This window comes from Rhyacophila brunnea, unplaced genomic scaffold (assembly GCF_057557595.1).
Source record: "Rhyacophila brunnea isolate RB1 unplaced genomic scaffold, BYU_Rbru_1.0 scaffold_13, whole genome shotgun sequence".
Lineage (NCBI taxonomy): Eukaryota > Metazoa > Arthropoda > Insecta > Trichoptera > Rhyacophilidae > Rhyacophila > Rhyacophila brunnea.
In genome coordinates this window covers 14,534,322-14,550,604 of record NW_028232785.1, presented here as the reverse complement: position 1 = coordinate 14,550,604, position 16,283 = coordinate 14,534,322, and the positions used below count along the sequence as shown (strand labels likewise).

General features: G+C 32.6%; 1 long non-coding RNA gene across 1 annotated transcript; it reads left to right on the top strand.

Annotated features, from left to right (window-relative positions):
* The first annotated feature begins 326 nt into the window (after window positions 1-326).
* Window positions 327-3,430, top strand: LOC147076597 (uncharacterized). The gene is made up of 3 exons (XR_015069888.1): window positions 327-533; window positions 1,339-1,491; window positions 2,922-3,430. It is a non-coding gene; the product is annotated as an uncharacterized LOC147076597 (long non-coding RNA).
* The last annotated feature ends 12,853 nt before the right edge of the window (window positions 3,431-16,283 follow it).

Below are 16,283 nucleotides of genomic sequence, written 5' to 3'. Positions count from 1 at the left end.
ACGTTCCCAAGTTTCGACGCTCTTTCTCCAGTCAATATCATTTTATTGTAACGTTTTAAATTGGCATCCGCAAAGACATTGCACGGCATCCTGTTTTTCTTGTGTGACCATTTAAAAATATATTTTTTAAATATACGGACTATAGTAGGACGTTCATCATAATGTAGGTAGTTATTAAATGATTGACGTATAAATAATAAAATTATATACTTACAGTGTAAATTATCTGAATAATAAAAATATGTAACTACTTACAAAAAAAAAATTACGAAAGTATAAAATTATGTTCAATGGCAATAATTTTGTCTATGGCGAAAAGAAACATCAGTGCTTTACTGCGATTTGTAGAAATATATACCTAGAAATATTTCTAATAAATACAAAAAATGGAAGTGAAACGAGAGCATGAGGAATTCATATCTGGTGTAGAAGGGCAGGACAGGTCTGATGTGTCAACTATCCATTTCAGCAGTCCGGATATCCTCACTAATATAAAACAAGAGAGTGTCGACGATGGAAGTCGTACATTTGAGGTTAGTTTTTCAAATGATTTTAAATTGTATAGTTAGTATAGTATAAAGATACCTAATAGTTTAAAATACATCGGGGGGAATTTATTCGACACCGAGCACCGCCATCTTTAAAGTGTGCAAATGTGTCGGGTGACGTAAGGTTTTTGATGATTGTTAAGGCGTTGACACTTTGCAAAAAATATCATTTTATGTAAATGTAGGTACCGGCAAACCGTTTCAATGCTTCAGACTCATACATAGGGTAGGGGAAAGTTGGTGTTACATAATAAATAGAAAAGACAATATAAGTGCGAATTATTAAAAAAAAAATATTTGTGAATATCGAAATATCTATGATCGAAATAATTTATTAATCTCGATGGTTATTATCATTGCCGACTAATCTAATGATGGCGCTGTGAAAGAAGTATCCACGATGGCTTAAGCATCGGCCTATAGCTTCGTGGGTCGCAGGTTGAAATCCTGGGTCTGACAGGTACACATTTTGTTTTTCAATTTCTGTATGAGTCAGGGAATGGAACTAATAACTTGAGCAAGAGGCTGACATCCATTTCTCCTAAAAACAAAATCTGTTATTACAAACCTCCACTCTATGGAGGCTCATATGATCTTATAAAGATCGGACATGGTCGGAACCATGAAATATAATGTTCCGAAGGCGAAGCCTACCTTAATACAAATAAATAAAATATAATAAAATACATAAGCTCATAGAAGGACATAATTGACATTATATTAACAGATTCACAGGTAAACAGTCTAGCTTTCCATGATCGTACACATTAACTTTGATATTTTTTTTCAGGGCACTGAATCGAATTTCGTCAATATAAAATGTCAGCCTGATTTTCAACGTGTCGACGTCAAGGATGAATTTTTTGAGGACACAAATGGCCATATTATCAAAAAGGAGTCTCTACCTGGGTGCTCGTATTCAGAAAACAAGCCACTAAATCAGGTACTGCCATGTTATTGATATATTTTAATCTGTGCACACCAGTGTTGAAGATTCCATAGTAGGTACCTGTGCCATTATTTAAAGCCTACCTTCTTAAGGAAAATAATTTTAAACTGCCTATTAACGTATTTAAATAATAACTTTGTAGTAATCATACCACTCAGAATTAAATGAATGACAAACAGAGTTTCCTCAATCATAACTAGGCCAGTTGTGTTTATTTTGATTGAAAATTGCGACAATATCTATGGTAATATATATATATATATATATACTGCATTAATATAAATAAGAAGAACAATCTATGAATCTACACTCAACCCATCGAGTCCGTCACAAGACGTGCTGCTATTGTCACGACTTCTTTACTCAACATAGTACACTCGAATCAAACCTCTCAGTGCATTCTCATAATTAATCTTATGATCATATTGAAGTAATTTGTTACGTGCACATAACACATAGGTACAGACATATAGTAACAAACACAATGTCAAACCAGTGCCATTCTATCACGTGACCTGAGGATTTTCTATTAACCAATAGACCTTAGTTTTGTATAATATGTAGGTATACATTCATTTCAGCGTCCGACTCTCATATTTACAATTACAATTTTCTGGCTTGATTTTGAATTACGGTTTAAACAGATGGCCATTAATATTTTAATTATTTATTTTATTGTCCATTGTCTATTGAGAAAAGGGCCGTAAGTTACCTGATCTTTTCCAAGCCGAACTCCATATTTCTTACGAAATCTCTCAACTGACAACTGTAAATTTAATTAAAAACAAGGGATTACACGGCTGAAGGCTCGCGCAATCCATGGTTTAAGATGTACATAATAAATTTCTGGACGCCACACGATCTTAAGACCGTGAAAGATAATAAATATATTACAATAATAAATATAACAGTGTGGAATATAGAATTGGGAACAATAAACAAAAGAGCGATTTATATAATTTACAGAAACTATATTATCGCAAAAGCAAGAATTTAGAAATACATTAAAAAGTTATTAAGCGGCTCGATACTGAAATTTGAAATACTAACTTTAAATACAAGCAGCTAAGTTTGAAAAGAAACATAGGAAGAATGGTGAATCAAATAATAGTTTTAAAATACCCAAATTGGAACGATCAGAGGCTCCAGACCCGACGGCTGCATCTTGCTCCTTTAAGTGACGTCCATGATTAGTATTGGGTAAACTCAAACGGAGCACGACTGTAGTAGACGGCGGACAGAATCAAAAAGCGAAGTTGCTTCTCTCTCACCTCGCGACCTCTGTTGTGGCCGGAAATTCCATCAGCGACATCTGTCTAATCGCGTACGCTCTATCGACATGACCATCGATAATAATCGGGGTTGCCAGCGGTATCAAAGTTAATTATGTTAAAAATGAACATAACAGTATTATTATTTTTTAGGTTATTACTGCAAACGCTGAATCGGCGAACGTTGCGAGCCTCGAATCGTCATGGAAGCAGACAAAAATACACGCATCTTTATATGACAATAATATACAGATCGACATACAAAGTACTAAAAATAAACCCGAAGAATACAATGCAATGTCAAAAAAAATATACTCAAACTGTCATACTAGTAGCCAAAATCTAATCCAATCTAATGTCACATATCCTGAGTTATTAGTTCCTGTTATAAAGAAAAAGGTGTATTTTATAAAGAAAATTTTGTATGCTGCATTTGTTTAAATATTTTTGCATCGTCAGACTTAATGAACATTCATAAGGCGTCGCATAGCTCACTAAGCGATGAAAAAGCATTTAACACTCCCGTTGCCATGAAGGACTCGCACTTTATTTAGGCCCTTAAATCATGGATACCCCATTTATTATTATATACAGAAAAATCTACTTTTAGCTATTTGTAGATAAAATGCTTATGCGTAAAAATAAAAATGCACAAGTAGTTTAATTGAATGTTTTCTATATAAAATTAATCAATTTCCAAAGTCTGATCGATATTTTGATAAGACAGTGATAGGGCTATGTAAAAAGATATACGTTAGAGAAACCCACATCATAATTTTGTAAAGTGAGAGTCTATTATAAAATGTTATTTCTTAGAATAGCAAGAACAATTGATGTGTTTGTTCAATTTAATTATATGACTGATGCGCTCGTATAAAACCTCCCATAACATAACGAACCTTGAAGTTTAAAATGTTTACTGCATTTGACGATAAATGCCAAACTAACCCTTAATGTAATGTTATTATTAGTGTTCATTTTATCATGTTAACTTCGCTTAATATGACGTTTATTCCTCAACACTTACCGGAAATTCCCGGTATCTCGGGCAGGTCATAAAAACCTTTTTACCCAGATTTAGAAGAATACAAACCCTTATTACAAGGTCTGTAAAGTTTACATCAGTTTGTGGAACATGTGCATTTGAAAATATACCTACCTCGAGTGACCTGCACAAAAACGCACAGCAAGCGGTCGGTTTGCTTTGTGCCTATGAGTACTTGCATATTCTACCTATATAATAAATTATATTGTAGTTATAAATTACTAATAATAACTTATGCCCGAAAAGAATATTTAGTCAGGGCATGCATTTCAAATACAACTAGATATTATTTTGTTTATGAAGTATCTAGGTATACAATAGTCGCAGAAAGAATTTTTAGTATTTTCAATAGTATACACGACTTTCTCGTGGTACGAACCACTATGCTTTCTTTCAGTTGGTTACGTCTAATGAATAATTGCTTACTGATATTTATTTGTACTTATCTTTTTTATTTTATACAAAATAATATTAGTGAGTAGGTGGGTACATGTCTAAATAATTAATTATATTGAAACTGTTGCATTTACATGTGGTTATCATACTATAACATTAACTCCATGTTATTATGTCCCTGAAATTAGTGAATTTTAGTTAGGTAGGACTAATACATTTAAGATTACCTACCTACTAATTATTAATTTTGCTTTTAATGTCATAAGTACGAAATAATATTATTTTTTTATAAAAATGTTATCATACTCAATCTGATGTAGGTATAAACATAATATAATATTATTTCTCTGCACCCCATGTCTGTAAAATCAATTCATTTTATGTTGGTATACCATTTTGGACATAGGCCGTACATAATGGTATTGACTAAATTTAATGTAAATTGCAAAAAATACCTCTATCACATGTATAAAATGTTTTTATGTTTTTTGTATATACCTATTATGAAGGTAATGTTATTCTTAATATTTTGCATTTCAGAAAGTGAGTATTTTTCATAGAAATATAATAGTAGGTAGTTTTATTATTTCGGTTGTTTTATATTATAATATAAAGTTATGAGTCACCATTTTAATTTTAATTAGATAATATTATGTAGATATATTCATTTGTAGTTTGTATATTATTTTATGCTTAGAAAATTAAGTTAAAACGTAGTACAATGAAATAGGCGTAATGGGAAAACCACAGATTTAAAAAAACCCGCAATTCAACTGTACCTCCACGGTGGTGTGGAATTCAGTACAATTTTTGAAGTAAAAGGTCTTTCACACCGTTATCTTCCACCTTAGTAAATCTAAAGATTGTTTTATTATATGTAGGTAAGTATAATGTTTAGTATCTACAAAAATACACAAGTATTAAATTACGGTTCCTATCAAATACATCAGTGATTTCCAAACATAATGTTATTACGCCTCCTTTTTTAAAAAAAATCGAAACTTGGCGCCTCCCCCCTTTATTTCATTAAATAATTCAGACACCTTTTTAAATAGTCAAAAATGTAGGCACTAATACAAAAATGAAGAAAACTTAAATATAAAAATAATAAACAAGCTTTTACTACTTATATTATATTTATTCATTTTTAAATTAATTTGTTTTTCATGCCATGGATGTGTAAAAAAGATTTTTCGAAAAGCGAGCCCCTAGGCCAGGATATTTGTCGGGCTTACCTACCTATCTCTGAGGTTAAGGGCAGCGTGGTACTATAATGTAGTGTTTCCTAAATTATACACATACACGGGAGTTATCATTACATATATCAATCATGATATAGGTATCACATCAAACGTACAACTACCTACATATTTAATATATCATAGTTTTGAAATCAAATGATTGTTTTTACTATTAGAGTAAATTTGTGAAATAAATAATGGGGAAAGTGCATTAGAAAACTATCAAAGCGCTCAGTAAATAGATTTTGTTTGTTTCAATATATCTGGCGCAAAATCATTTAAAAGTGGAAACATGACGATTTTTTTTAAAATTTTGATTTCCAAAGCTCCAATTTTTTATGTATGCCTTCACTTTGTATTTTTAAATCAGTCAATGCATTAGTGGTCCTTGCATTGATTTATTCACTTTTTTTAAATTTTAACTAAATAGACAAGTTTAACAACAGTTATCATTCGTAAACAAATTTGCCTCAAATTTCAATATTATGATTTGATCCTTGTATATCATTTTTTCACGAGATAGCCAGCACACTCAAATATAGTATAGAAGTGAGGTATTAAAAAATTAGTCTACATATTATCTTCAGACAGGTTTACAAACAACGTTTTTTAGGACTGTTTTTATGTAGTTTATAACTAGCGGCAGTTTTATAAACTTTATTTGCAAACTGTAATCATGACGTGGCTTTATTTGTGTAAAACTTTTCGTGCCTCCCTTCGCAACACTGCGCACCTACCAGTTTGGCAATATATAATATGTATGAAAGTACATTTTTATGGAGATACAATATATTTATTTGAACATAGACTAGAAAACCTCTTGTTATGAAATTCTCGAAAGGTGGGTATATTATAGACTTACTACGTGCGTATAGATACACATAGCGTAGTGATCTAATTTTAATAATGTGTAATTATTTCAGCATAATAAACATAACATTAAATAATTTTAGTGGAAACTATAAGATTGGATTATTTTTGTTTTTAATTATTCTTATATAAATATTTAACGTGTTTTGAAATCCGATTTTTAGGAATACTTTATTACATGATACAATAAGATCAGTGTTTTCAAACTATATTATAGGTGAGATACCCAGCTTTGCACAGGGTCGCTTAGTGGATACATTTACCTTAGATATTTAAAAAAATAGTTATGAAATTATCTTTTTAATAATAAAATATCTGTGTAATACAATATGACAATATGAAAGTAATTCTAATAGGAGTAAAGGTCAAACAAAAGAACAGTAAATTAAAATAGAATCCAAAATATGCAAACGTTATTAATAGTATTAATATGTAGTAAAAAAAATCAAAATTGGATGGAACAAACAAACAACAAACTTTGTATTTTATATAATACTAACCATCCCAGGTGTGCGAACAACAACTGAGAAAAATTTCATCGCAATCTGATGAATGTTATAAGAACGCATACGAATAGAAGAAGAAGAAGAAGATAATTGTACTAATTTAGAAACCTTTGCGGGTGTTGGCACAATTACTGACGAAAGTTTTATTGAAATCGGACGAATGGAATAGGAACGCATACGAATAGAAGAAGAGGAAAAACATTGTTGTACTAATTCAGAAATCTTTGTACGTGTGGGCACAACAATTGTCGAAAGTTTCATTGCAATCGGACGAATGGTATAAGAATCATACGAATAAAAGAATATAGAATAAAGACGATGAAGAAGAAGAAGATGGTTGTACTAATTCAGAAACCTTGGCGTGTGTTAGCACAACAACTGACGAAGGTTTCATCGCAATCCGATGAATGGTATAGGAACCATATGAATAAAAGAAGATATAATGAAGAAGAAGAGATAGTTTTTCTAATTCAGAAACCTTTGCGGGTGTGCACATAACAACTCACCAAAATTTCATCGCAATCGGATGAATGGTATAGGAACTTTATAAATAAATGAAGATAAAATGAAGAAGAAAAAGAAAATGGTTGTTCTAATTAAGAAACCTTTTCGGGTGTTATCACAACAACTAACGAAGGTTTTATCGCAATCGGATGAATGGTATAGGAACCATATGAATAAAAGAAGATATAATGAAGAAGAAGAAGATGATTTTTCTAGTTCAGAAGTTTTTGCGGGCATGCGCACAACAACTGATCAAAATTTCATCGCAATCGGATGAATGGTATAAGAACGCATACGAATAAAAGAGGAAGAAAATGGTTGTACTAATTCAGAAACCTTTGCAGGTGTGGGCACAACAACTGACGAAAGTTTCATTGCAATCCGATGAATGGTATAGGAACCATGCGAATAAAAGAAGATATAACGAAGAAGATGGTTTTTCTAATTCACTTATCTTCGCGGGCATGCGCACAACAACTGATCAACATTTCATCGCAATCGGATGAATGGTATAAGAACGCATATGAATAGAAGAAGATAGAACAGAAGAAAAGGTTGAAGAAAATTGTTGTACTAATTCAGAAACCTTCGCAGGTTTGGGCACAACAACTGACGAAAGTTTCATTGTAATCGGACGAATGTTATAGGAATCATACGAATAAAAGAACATAGAATGAAGACGACGAAGAAGAAGAAGATGGTTGTACTAATTCAAAAACCTTTGCGGGTATTGCCACAACAACTGGCGAAGGTTTCATCGCCATCCGATGAATGGTATAGGAACCATATGAATAAAAGAAGATATAATGAAGAAGAAGAAGATAGTTTTTCTAATTCAGAAACCTTTGCGGGTGTGCACACATCTTCTTCTTATTCGATGGCGCTACAGCTCAAGTCGAGCCCTGGCCTCCTCCACCGCTGTCCTCCAGCCGGAACGGTCCTTCGCACGTCTTTTCCAGTTCCTGATTTTTAGTATCTGGTTGGCATCTTTTGTAACATTATCACCCCATCGTGTGCGTGGCTTTCCCACTGGCCTTTTCCCTCCTGGGTTTCCTTCGAGGATCTTCTTCGGTATCCGTGACTCAGGCATGCGCTGGACATGGCCTGCCCAGTTTAGCCTCTGGAGTTTTATGAAGTTGGAGAGTTTTGAATCTTTGTATAAGCGGTATAGTTCCGTGTTGTACCTAATTCTCCACTCCCCATCATCATTCATGGGTCCGTATATCCGCCTAAGGATCTTTCTCTCAAAGCAATCCACCATTTTAGCTGCTTTCACATTTAGCGTCCATGACTCGCACCCGTAGTGCACACATCAATTCACCAAAATTTCATCGCAATCGGATGAATGGTATAGGCACACATAGGTCAGACAGACAGACAGAATTTCATTTTTATGTATAAGATATAGTCTTTAATCTGCGCGCAAGTGCAAGCAATAAGTTGACAAAGTTTTATCGCAATCGGATGAACGGTATGGCAGCGCATAAAATACGAACAAACAAACTAACAAATATTGATTTTTATATTATAGATTATAATCAGGGAATCGATATTGCAAAATTATAAGTATTTTTTTTATATACTAGGTTATACTAGGGAAATTATCTAAAAGTAGGTAAGATACATCTATAGTCTTAGAGGTACAGACTTAATACGTGCGTATAAGTTCAAGTAGCGTAGTGATTTATATTTATTAATGTGTATTATTTCAGCATAAGAAACATGATATTAAAATATATTTAGTGGAAACTATACGATCAATCGGAGTATTTTTCTTGTTTAATTGTTCTTATGTAAGTATATTATTTTATTGTGTTTTAAAATACGATTTTTAAAAATACTTAATAACATGATACAATAAGATCACAGTGTTTTAAAATTATATAGGGAATCGATATTGCAAAATTATAACTATTATTTTATGTGGTGAACGTGATAACGCAAGTCCACACAGATGTTATCCTACCTAATAACATCCCTCGTTCGCTTCGGATGAATTAGCCACCCCCACTCTCCGTGAAATGGCAGCGTATGTTGGTTGTTCCATTTAAAACAGACCGAGACACGCCGTGGCTTAGATATGACGTAGTTTTATCGATGTCCGATATTATTCACGATTATAAGATAATTGCATGTAATATACACAGAAAAAAATGTTAAACGATGACTAAACAGTATTTAAAAACATACTTTACCTTTTGAAGCAATCAATTAGCTTTTAAAATGGCCTAAAATGCCAATTTTCTATCGGTCCACTGAGTGGACTGCATGGGAACGCGCGTAATTTTTTTGCCATGGTAAGGGAAAGGTTAAAACCTGCTAACTTGCATGTTATTTATAAAATATTATGTGATTATATTATAACCTAGTGGATTAACATAATATTATGAAATGAGGCGCCTAATTTAAAAAAGCCCCTAAAACGGTTTTTGAAAATTTTTGAGTTAGATAATATAGTTAGATGGATATTTTTGTGACCTATATGTTGGCCTAAGATTGAACTTTAAAAACGCGAAAAATCCTCAATACGTGTGATCAAAAATTAGGGTAAATTTCTAAACCCGCTAAAATGGTTGAGTGTGCTTTTCAAATACCGCTTAAATGGAAAGCCAAAATACTCTGTAGAATGTAACGAATTAAAAAATAAAAACATAAAGTTCACAGATTAAATAGATAAGATGTTTTCTCTTTTTTCTCAAAACTACCTACCTTAGATCGTTTTTCTTATTTTTCTCAGAACTACTTAAAATCGTTTTAGGGGGTTTTGAAACTAGGCGCTACCTCTATAATTAATATAGTTTATAATATTCGCAAACCCATAACATAAAATTAATTTTGGAAATTTAATATTATAAAAACAAAATAAAAAAAACATTATGTTAAGAGTACAATGAATTTAAACTACTAAGTAGTAGATAGAGACTGATTAAAATTCCTCCTCTACGTTCTGTATACGTGTCTACGACAGTGCGGCGTTCAATTATTATTATCCTAACGTACAGTGTCCCATTCCCATCTACGGACTGTCTGAAATCGTAGAATTTTACTTGCGTTTACGTCCACCACTTGTCATGTCTCGCGGTCAAACTTAGGGTGGGACCGACTTTTAAAATCCCTTCCCCTAAATCCACATAATATTATCAGGAATCCCCCAGAGGAAGTGATCGGTTTCCCTCAATTTGCAACATAGACAAGTCAGAGATTTTTTTTTAATGTCGTGCTCACAAAGCTTGGATGCAAAACTTCCGTCTCTAATTCAATGGTCCAATAACTTAAGCAAAACACATGAGACTACAGCATTTCGTCTAATTACGAGGCTGATTTAATAGAAGGAATTCCACATAAAATTAAACGACGAATATTTTGTACTTATTTAAAAAAGGCTTTTTCTATACAATAGCTTGAAGAATAATAAATTTTAAATAAAATAATAAAGAGGTAGGTACATAGTTCATAATTCTTTAACAATGGATCGTGGGTAGGTATTCCAAGTAGGGATTACAATATCGGGATTACGGGATCCCGAACTATTTTCGATGCCTATGGATCCCGGGATTGCTAAACATAATCCCGAATGTTTCGGGATTAATTTTTTTATCAATTTTTATGGAAACTAAAATAAAAACAAAAATATCACAGAAAAAAATAAATACTTTTAATAACATATAACTACATTAGAAATAAACTGAGTTTCAATGAAGTTTGATTTATTTATTACCCATGTGTTGCCAATTCATTTTATTTTTTCACTAATATTAAACTTTAACTTTAAACACTAAACACAATATTGATTCTACGAAATTTTATAAATGAAAATCATTTAGACTTGTAAATAATTTAACATGAATTTAATATTCCACATAATATATTATACGATGCAGGTAATATTCGTGAATTGATTTTGAGAAATAGAATATATAAATCAAGAAATATCTAGTTTGACTTATCACCCATTTACTCATAATCTGTATTCTTTTTATAGAAAGAAAACCATTGCGCACAACCAAAAAATGGTATTCTGGAGATCCACTGGTCAGAGGGGGAATCACAGGATAATAAATCACCCGTTTTTCCTGCCTTACGCAATCGTAACAACATCAGAAAAATAATAAATCACTTTATTTAAATGAATTATTTAGAGGACGAAAAATATTAAAAAGAAAAAGTAGAGCTCGTTTAAAGTGATACATAATGTTTTAACGATGGATGTAAAATGCATTAAAATCTAAACTCTATCGTAACATTCGGAGAAATCAATGCATTTATCATTAATTAATAAAAAGGTTATTTATTATCAATTATTGTCCAATGTTAAAATAATAACAATTAAAATATGAATACGTGTATTGATTAAGGCGCTAAGTACCAAAATAATAAAAACTGACATTTTTATAGAAAAATCTTCCACATACCAACGCCAATAACTTTAACTATAGTCTAAGTGCCTCAAGCAAGTCAAAAAAATACAACAAAATAATTAAACCTGCCGACGTTGTAAGTCCGTTGGCGTGTTTTATTTATAATGGTGTAAGTAGCACTGCAGTGGTCAACGGCATTCAATATGAAATAGCTGACAATGGTGTGCTGACACTTGCGAGTTCTTAATACCTAAAATTATAGAAGCTGCCGTGATTGCTTCACACTGTAAAACTACATTTTTCAAAAGGTCTGCTTCAGGAAATTTTTCTGCAATGACTCGGTATTTTGTAACTACAGGCAATACTACTTTTTGGTACTTAGAGCCTTATTTAATACACGTATTCAATTTTGAAAATATGAGGAATCAACAAAAAATCACAGGCTGCCTGGCTACCAAAATTAGATCCAGATTAAATGACAAAACACTTGACGCTTTGGTATTACTTCGGACATATTATTCAGAATATTGTTATATTTACTTAAATCTTTAATTTTTTTATATTCTGTTTATTGTCAACACATTAGGTTATTTTTTTATTTAATTGAACTTGTATTTGTTAACTTTTCATAAATAAATAAAAAAAACTGTTTTACTTTCACACTATTATTTATATTACAATGTAACTAACTCCATTAAACCTATGTATTTCCAAGATTTAACGTACAAATTATTAACAATATATGTCTTAAATAGTATAAATAATACTTGATCTATTTTTGACCAATTTTATCAACCTTATTTGTATATATAAAAATTTAATATGAACTATTGAAAAAAATGCCAATGCCGGGATCGTCAAATTGTAATTCCGAAATCCCGGGATCAAGATTTTTAGATTGACCACCCGCCCATGGCCCCCATCCTGAAGCGGATCCCAAGGCTAGGATCTTTGTCGGGGCCCCCCTACCTGTCGCCAAGGTTAAAAGCAGTGTGACGCTCTACAGCAGCGTTTTCCAAATGGTGTTACGATAAAATTAAGGGTACCTACATATTTGGTGTATTTACAATTAAAAATTACATCGCACAACACAACCACATATTTTAAAACATAACCATTATTAAAATAAAATAGCGCCTTTTTATTAGAGGAAATTTATGATGTCTGTTTATCTCACTTATTTGGTGGACTCGCCACGCTGGGCCTCCCCATGAGCCCGGGCCCCAGGCTAGAGCTCTGTCAGACCTCATTTTGTGGGGGCCATGCACCCGGCCATACCGTGCCATGATACAATCAGATGTTGAAGCTGATTAAAATAAACTTCAGTAGGTACAATCATAAATTTATTTCGATCGTAAAACGAAGATTAATTATAAAGTTTTTCCCAATTTAAAAAAGGAATTCATTTCCAAAATCTTCTACACATTACCATAACGGCTCCGAAAATTAATTTATGGTCGTCTTATTCCAAACAAGTTGCGACAAAACAAGCTATTATAGTTCCTAAACCCGCTATTTTTCGCATAGCGCTTCTAAACTAAAAAATAATACTTTTCAAAATTTACATTGCCTATTAAATTCAGGTAGGTAACTTCCGACTGGAAAATTTTCAAATTTATCACACCACGTTACAAGCAGTTTTCGTAGGTACCCTTACAGTTTCAAAATACTGTATGGTGGTTGGTAGGTATAGCCAGATAATGTTCCACATTCCGCTGTTTCAGTTATTGTATTGTTGTTTAATTTAAAAAAAAAAACCCATTTTTGTAGTACCTACTTATTCCCCTTTTAATCAATAAATTAGGACCGGTTTCAGTTCAGTTGAAAATTTCCCTCTGAGGCGGACGAAAATGGTCTTAATTTATTGATTAAAAGTGGAAAAGTACTACAAAAAAATGCGTTTTATTAAATTAAACAATACAATGCAGTTCCAACATGAATTGACAGTTAACAAAATAAAAGAAATTCAGTTATTGCTCATAGTAATTAAGAGTTCAAATGAATTTTGTTTTTAGGTAGGCTCTATATTGTTTTCAATAATAAAGTTTTTATAATACTAACACTCAAAAAGAGCAAAAGGTCTATGTTGATTTTGGGACTTTGGCGGTTTTAAGTTTACAAACCGGAGCGCTCGACAGTTTTATGAAGAACAATACATAGTTATCATAGTTAGAAGAAATAGTTATCAAATTTTATGTGTATTTCATAAAAATAAATGTATTATATTATTACGTAAGTACATTATAATTATTCTCGCATACAATATTATTGTTTTCCCACTCCATCAACATTATGAAGCACCAAAATAGATTTATGTATGCAAGCACGCAGTGGCGCATTCATGATTTAATATTGGGGGGGAGGCAACGAGGAGAATTTAAATTAGTCCCATAGGCTCTTTTTCTTCTTCATATATTTATTATTTATACATACCTATTTTCACAATACACGGCGGCATATTTGTACAGTTTCTCCTAGTTTTTATTAAATTGGAGGCTTCGTGGCAGGAACCGTTGAGCGTGTCATCAGCGACTGGAGGATTGAAAGTGACTAACAATGACCATGCTGGACATGTGCGCCTAGTATGCTAAAACATTACTCAAATAATAATTCGGCTGTGCTAGCCGCTTGGTCTAGAGCGCTGCAATATTTATGTCGAATTCCACTGAAAAACAAAGTTCTTTATAAAAATATTAAATGAAAATGAACAAAAAAAGTATTATTGGATTTAATTTATACACAAACATACTCAACACAACACAGCCTAATTTTCTCGTTAAATCTAATTTATGATGTGTATTTATCTCACTTATCTGGTCAATCTGACACGCTGGGCCCCCAGGCTAGAGCCCTGTCAGCCCTCCTCAGCCATGATCTACACCACTCCGGAAATCGGGTGGACACCGAGAATTTTTTGACAGTTCCATTAAGGTTTGGGTTTCTAAAAAAACTGACATTAGTGTTTCGAAATTTTTGTGTTAGAAATTAAAATCTAAGAATTTTTTTGAAAAAGGGTTCTGGACAATTACAAATCATTTTTTGCCGTGTTTTTATTTGTCTAATCCCAATGTATAGTTTATTGGCTTTCAATTTCCATTATCATTCTGATAATTTTCATGTTTGGGAGGTGCCAGGGCCCCATTACCCCCCCCCGGGTGCGCCACTGCAAGCACGCATATATTTGTATCTTATAATAATGAAAGCCTTTCCCACACATCGCCTCTGGTGAATGCTGCCATCAATAGGTACAATCTTTGTCCGATTTTTATTTTAACAACCTTTCTTCAATCCTTTAAAATATAGAAGACTTCTATACTAGGTAGCAAGTATTAATAATTTATTATTTTCATATTTCATTAATATCAGTAGTAAAGTTCATTAACCTGCCTTATCCATGCTAATAAATCACACGACATGTGAAATATTTTACGATGCTGTATATTTTACAATAAAATTAATCCATTTGGAGACATCAATAGGCTTATATTATATATATATATATATTTAAATTATGTAAAGTTATTCAAATTTATTTACATTATTATAATGAACCTCATAAATTATAAATTCAAGATGTTTATACTAAGTCATGGAAAATAAAGAAATTGAAGCAAAGAGTAAAATACAAAAAAAAAATTATATTATTATTACTACCTACATCAAAGTACTTAGTGAGCCAATTATTATATCACATTTTAAGGAATTTATAAAACAGCGTCCACCCAAGCTAATCCTGCCATTGGTGGAATACCTATATCCAGTGACATCCCGTGGGGGTAGGCAGGTTGAGTGTCACTTGGGGGCGGCAAATCGAAAAGAATCATTAGGGATATGTAGAAACAGCTACATAAACTTAGTAAAAACAAAAATAACTTTTCATTAAAAAATTCAGCTCACTGGTTGAAAACAAAATGTATTAATATACATTAAAGATTTAACAGGATTGCTACTTTTTTTCGGGTTCGTGATATCTAGTTTACTTCCGTTGTCCTTGGACACTACGTCTTTGATGGCCAGCAATGACACCTGCAGATTTGCGAACTATTTTTGCCAGTCACTCGCGAGTTTTGGAAGTTACCAGGTGTATTTTAAAATGCATCTGAAACTGTGGACTCGCAATATTGTCTATTGAAGCAGAGATGACATTTACATAAAATTAGATTTAGTGGTAATTATATTTTGTTAGAAATGCATCTATACAACAGATTTCTTAGAGTCTAGTTCTTGGAGTCATAAAAGGATTATAAAAAATGCTCTATAAAAAATGAGACGGCATTTTGGCCCTGCCTAGGGGCAGCATTTTGTCTAGGGACGTCACTGCCTACATCAATATCAATAGCGATTGGGTTGGACATAGTTATAGCCCACCCAATTTGCATTACCGATGGCAGGTCATTTCTGCAACATTGAACTACTGATGTTCCCGATTTATATGATAGTTATCAGGGGCACACTAGAATGTTCGCATTACCTAGAATGTTCGCATTTACGCTCCGTCAAAAACAGTAGGTATGTGTGTAGCCAGATAATAATAGCTTCTGACTTTTAGTCTACAGCATGGGTCGCCAACCCGCGGCCCGCGGGCTGCATGCGGC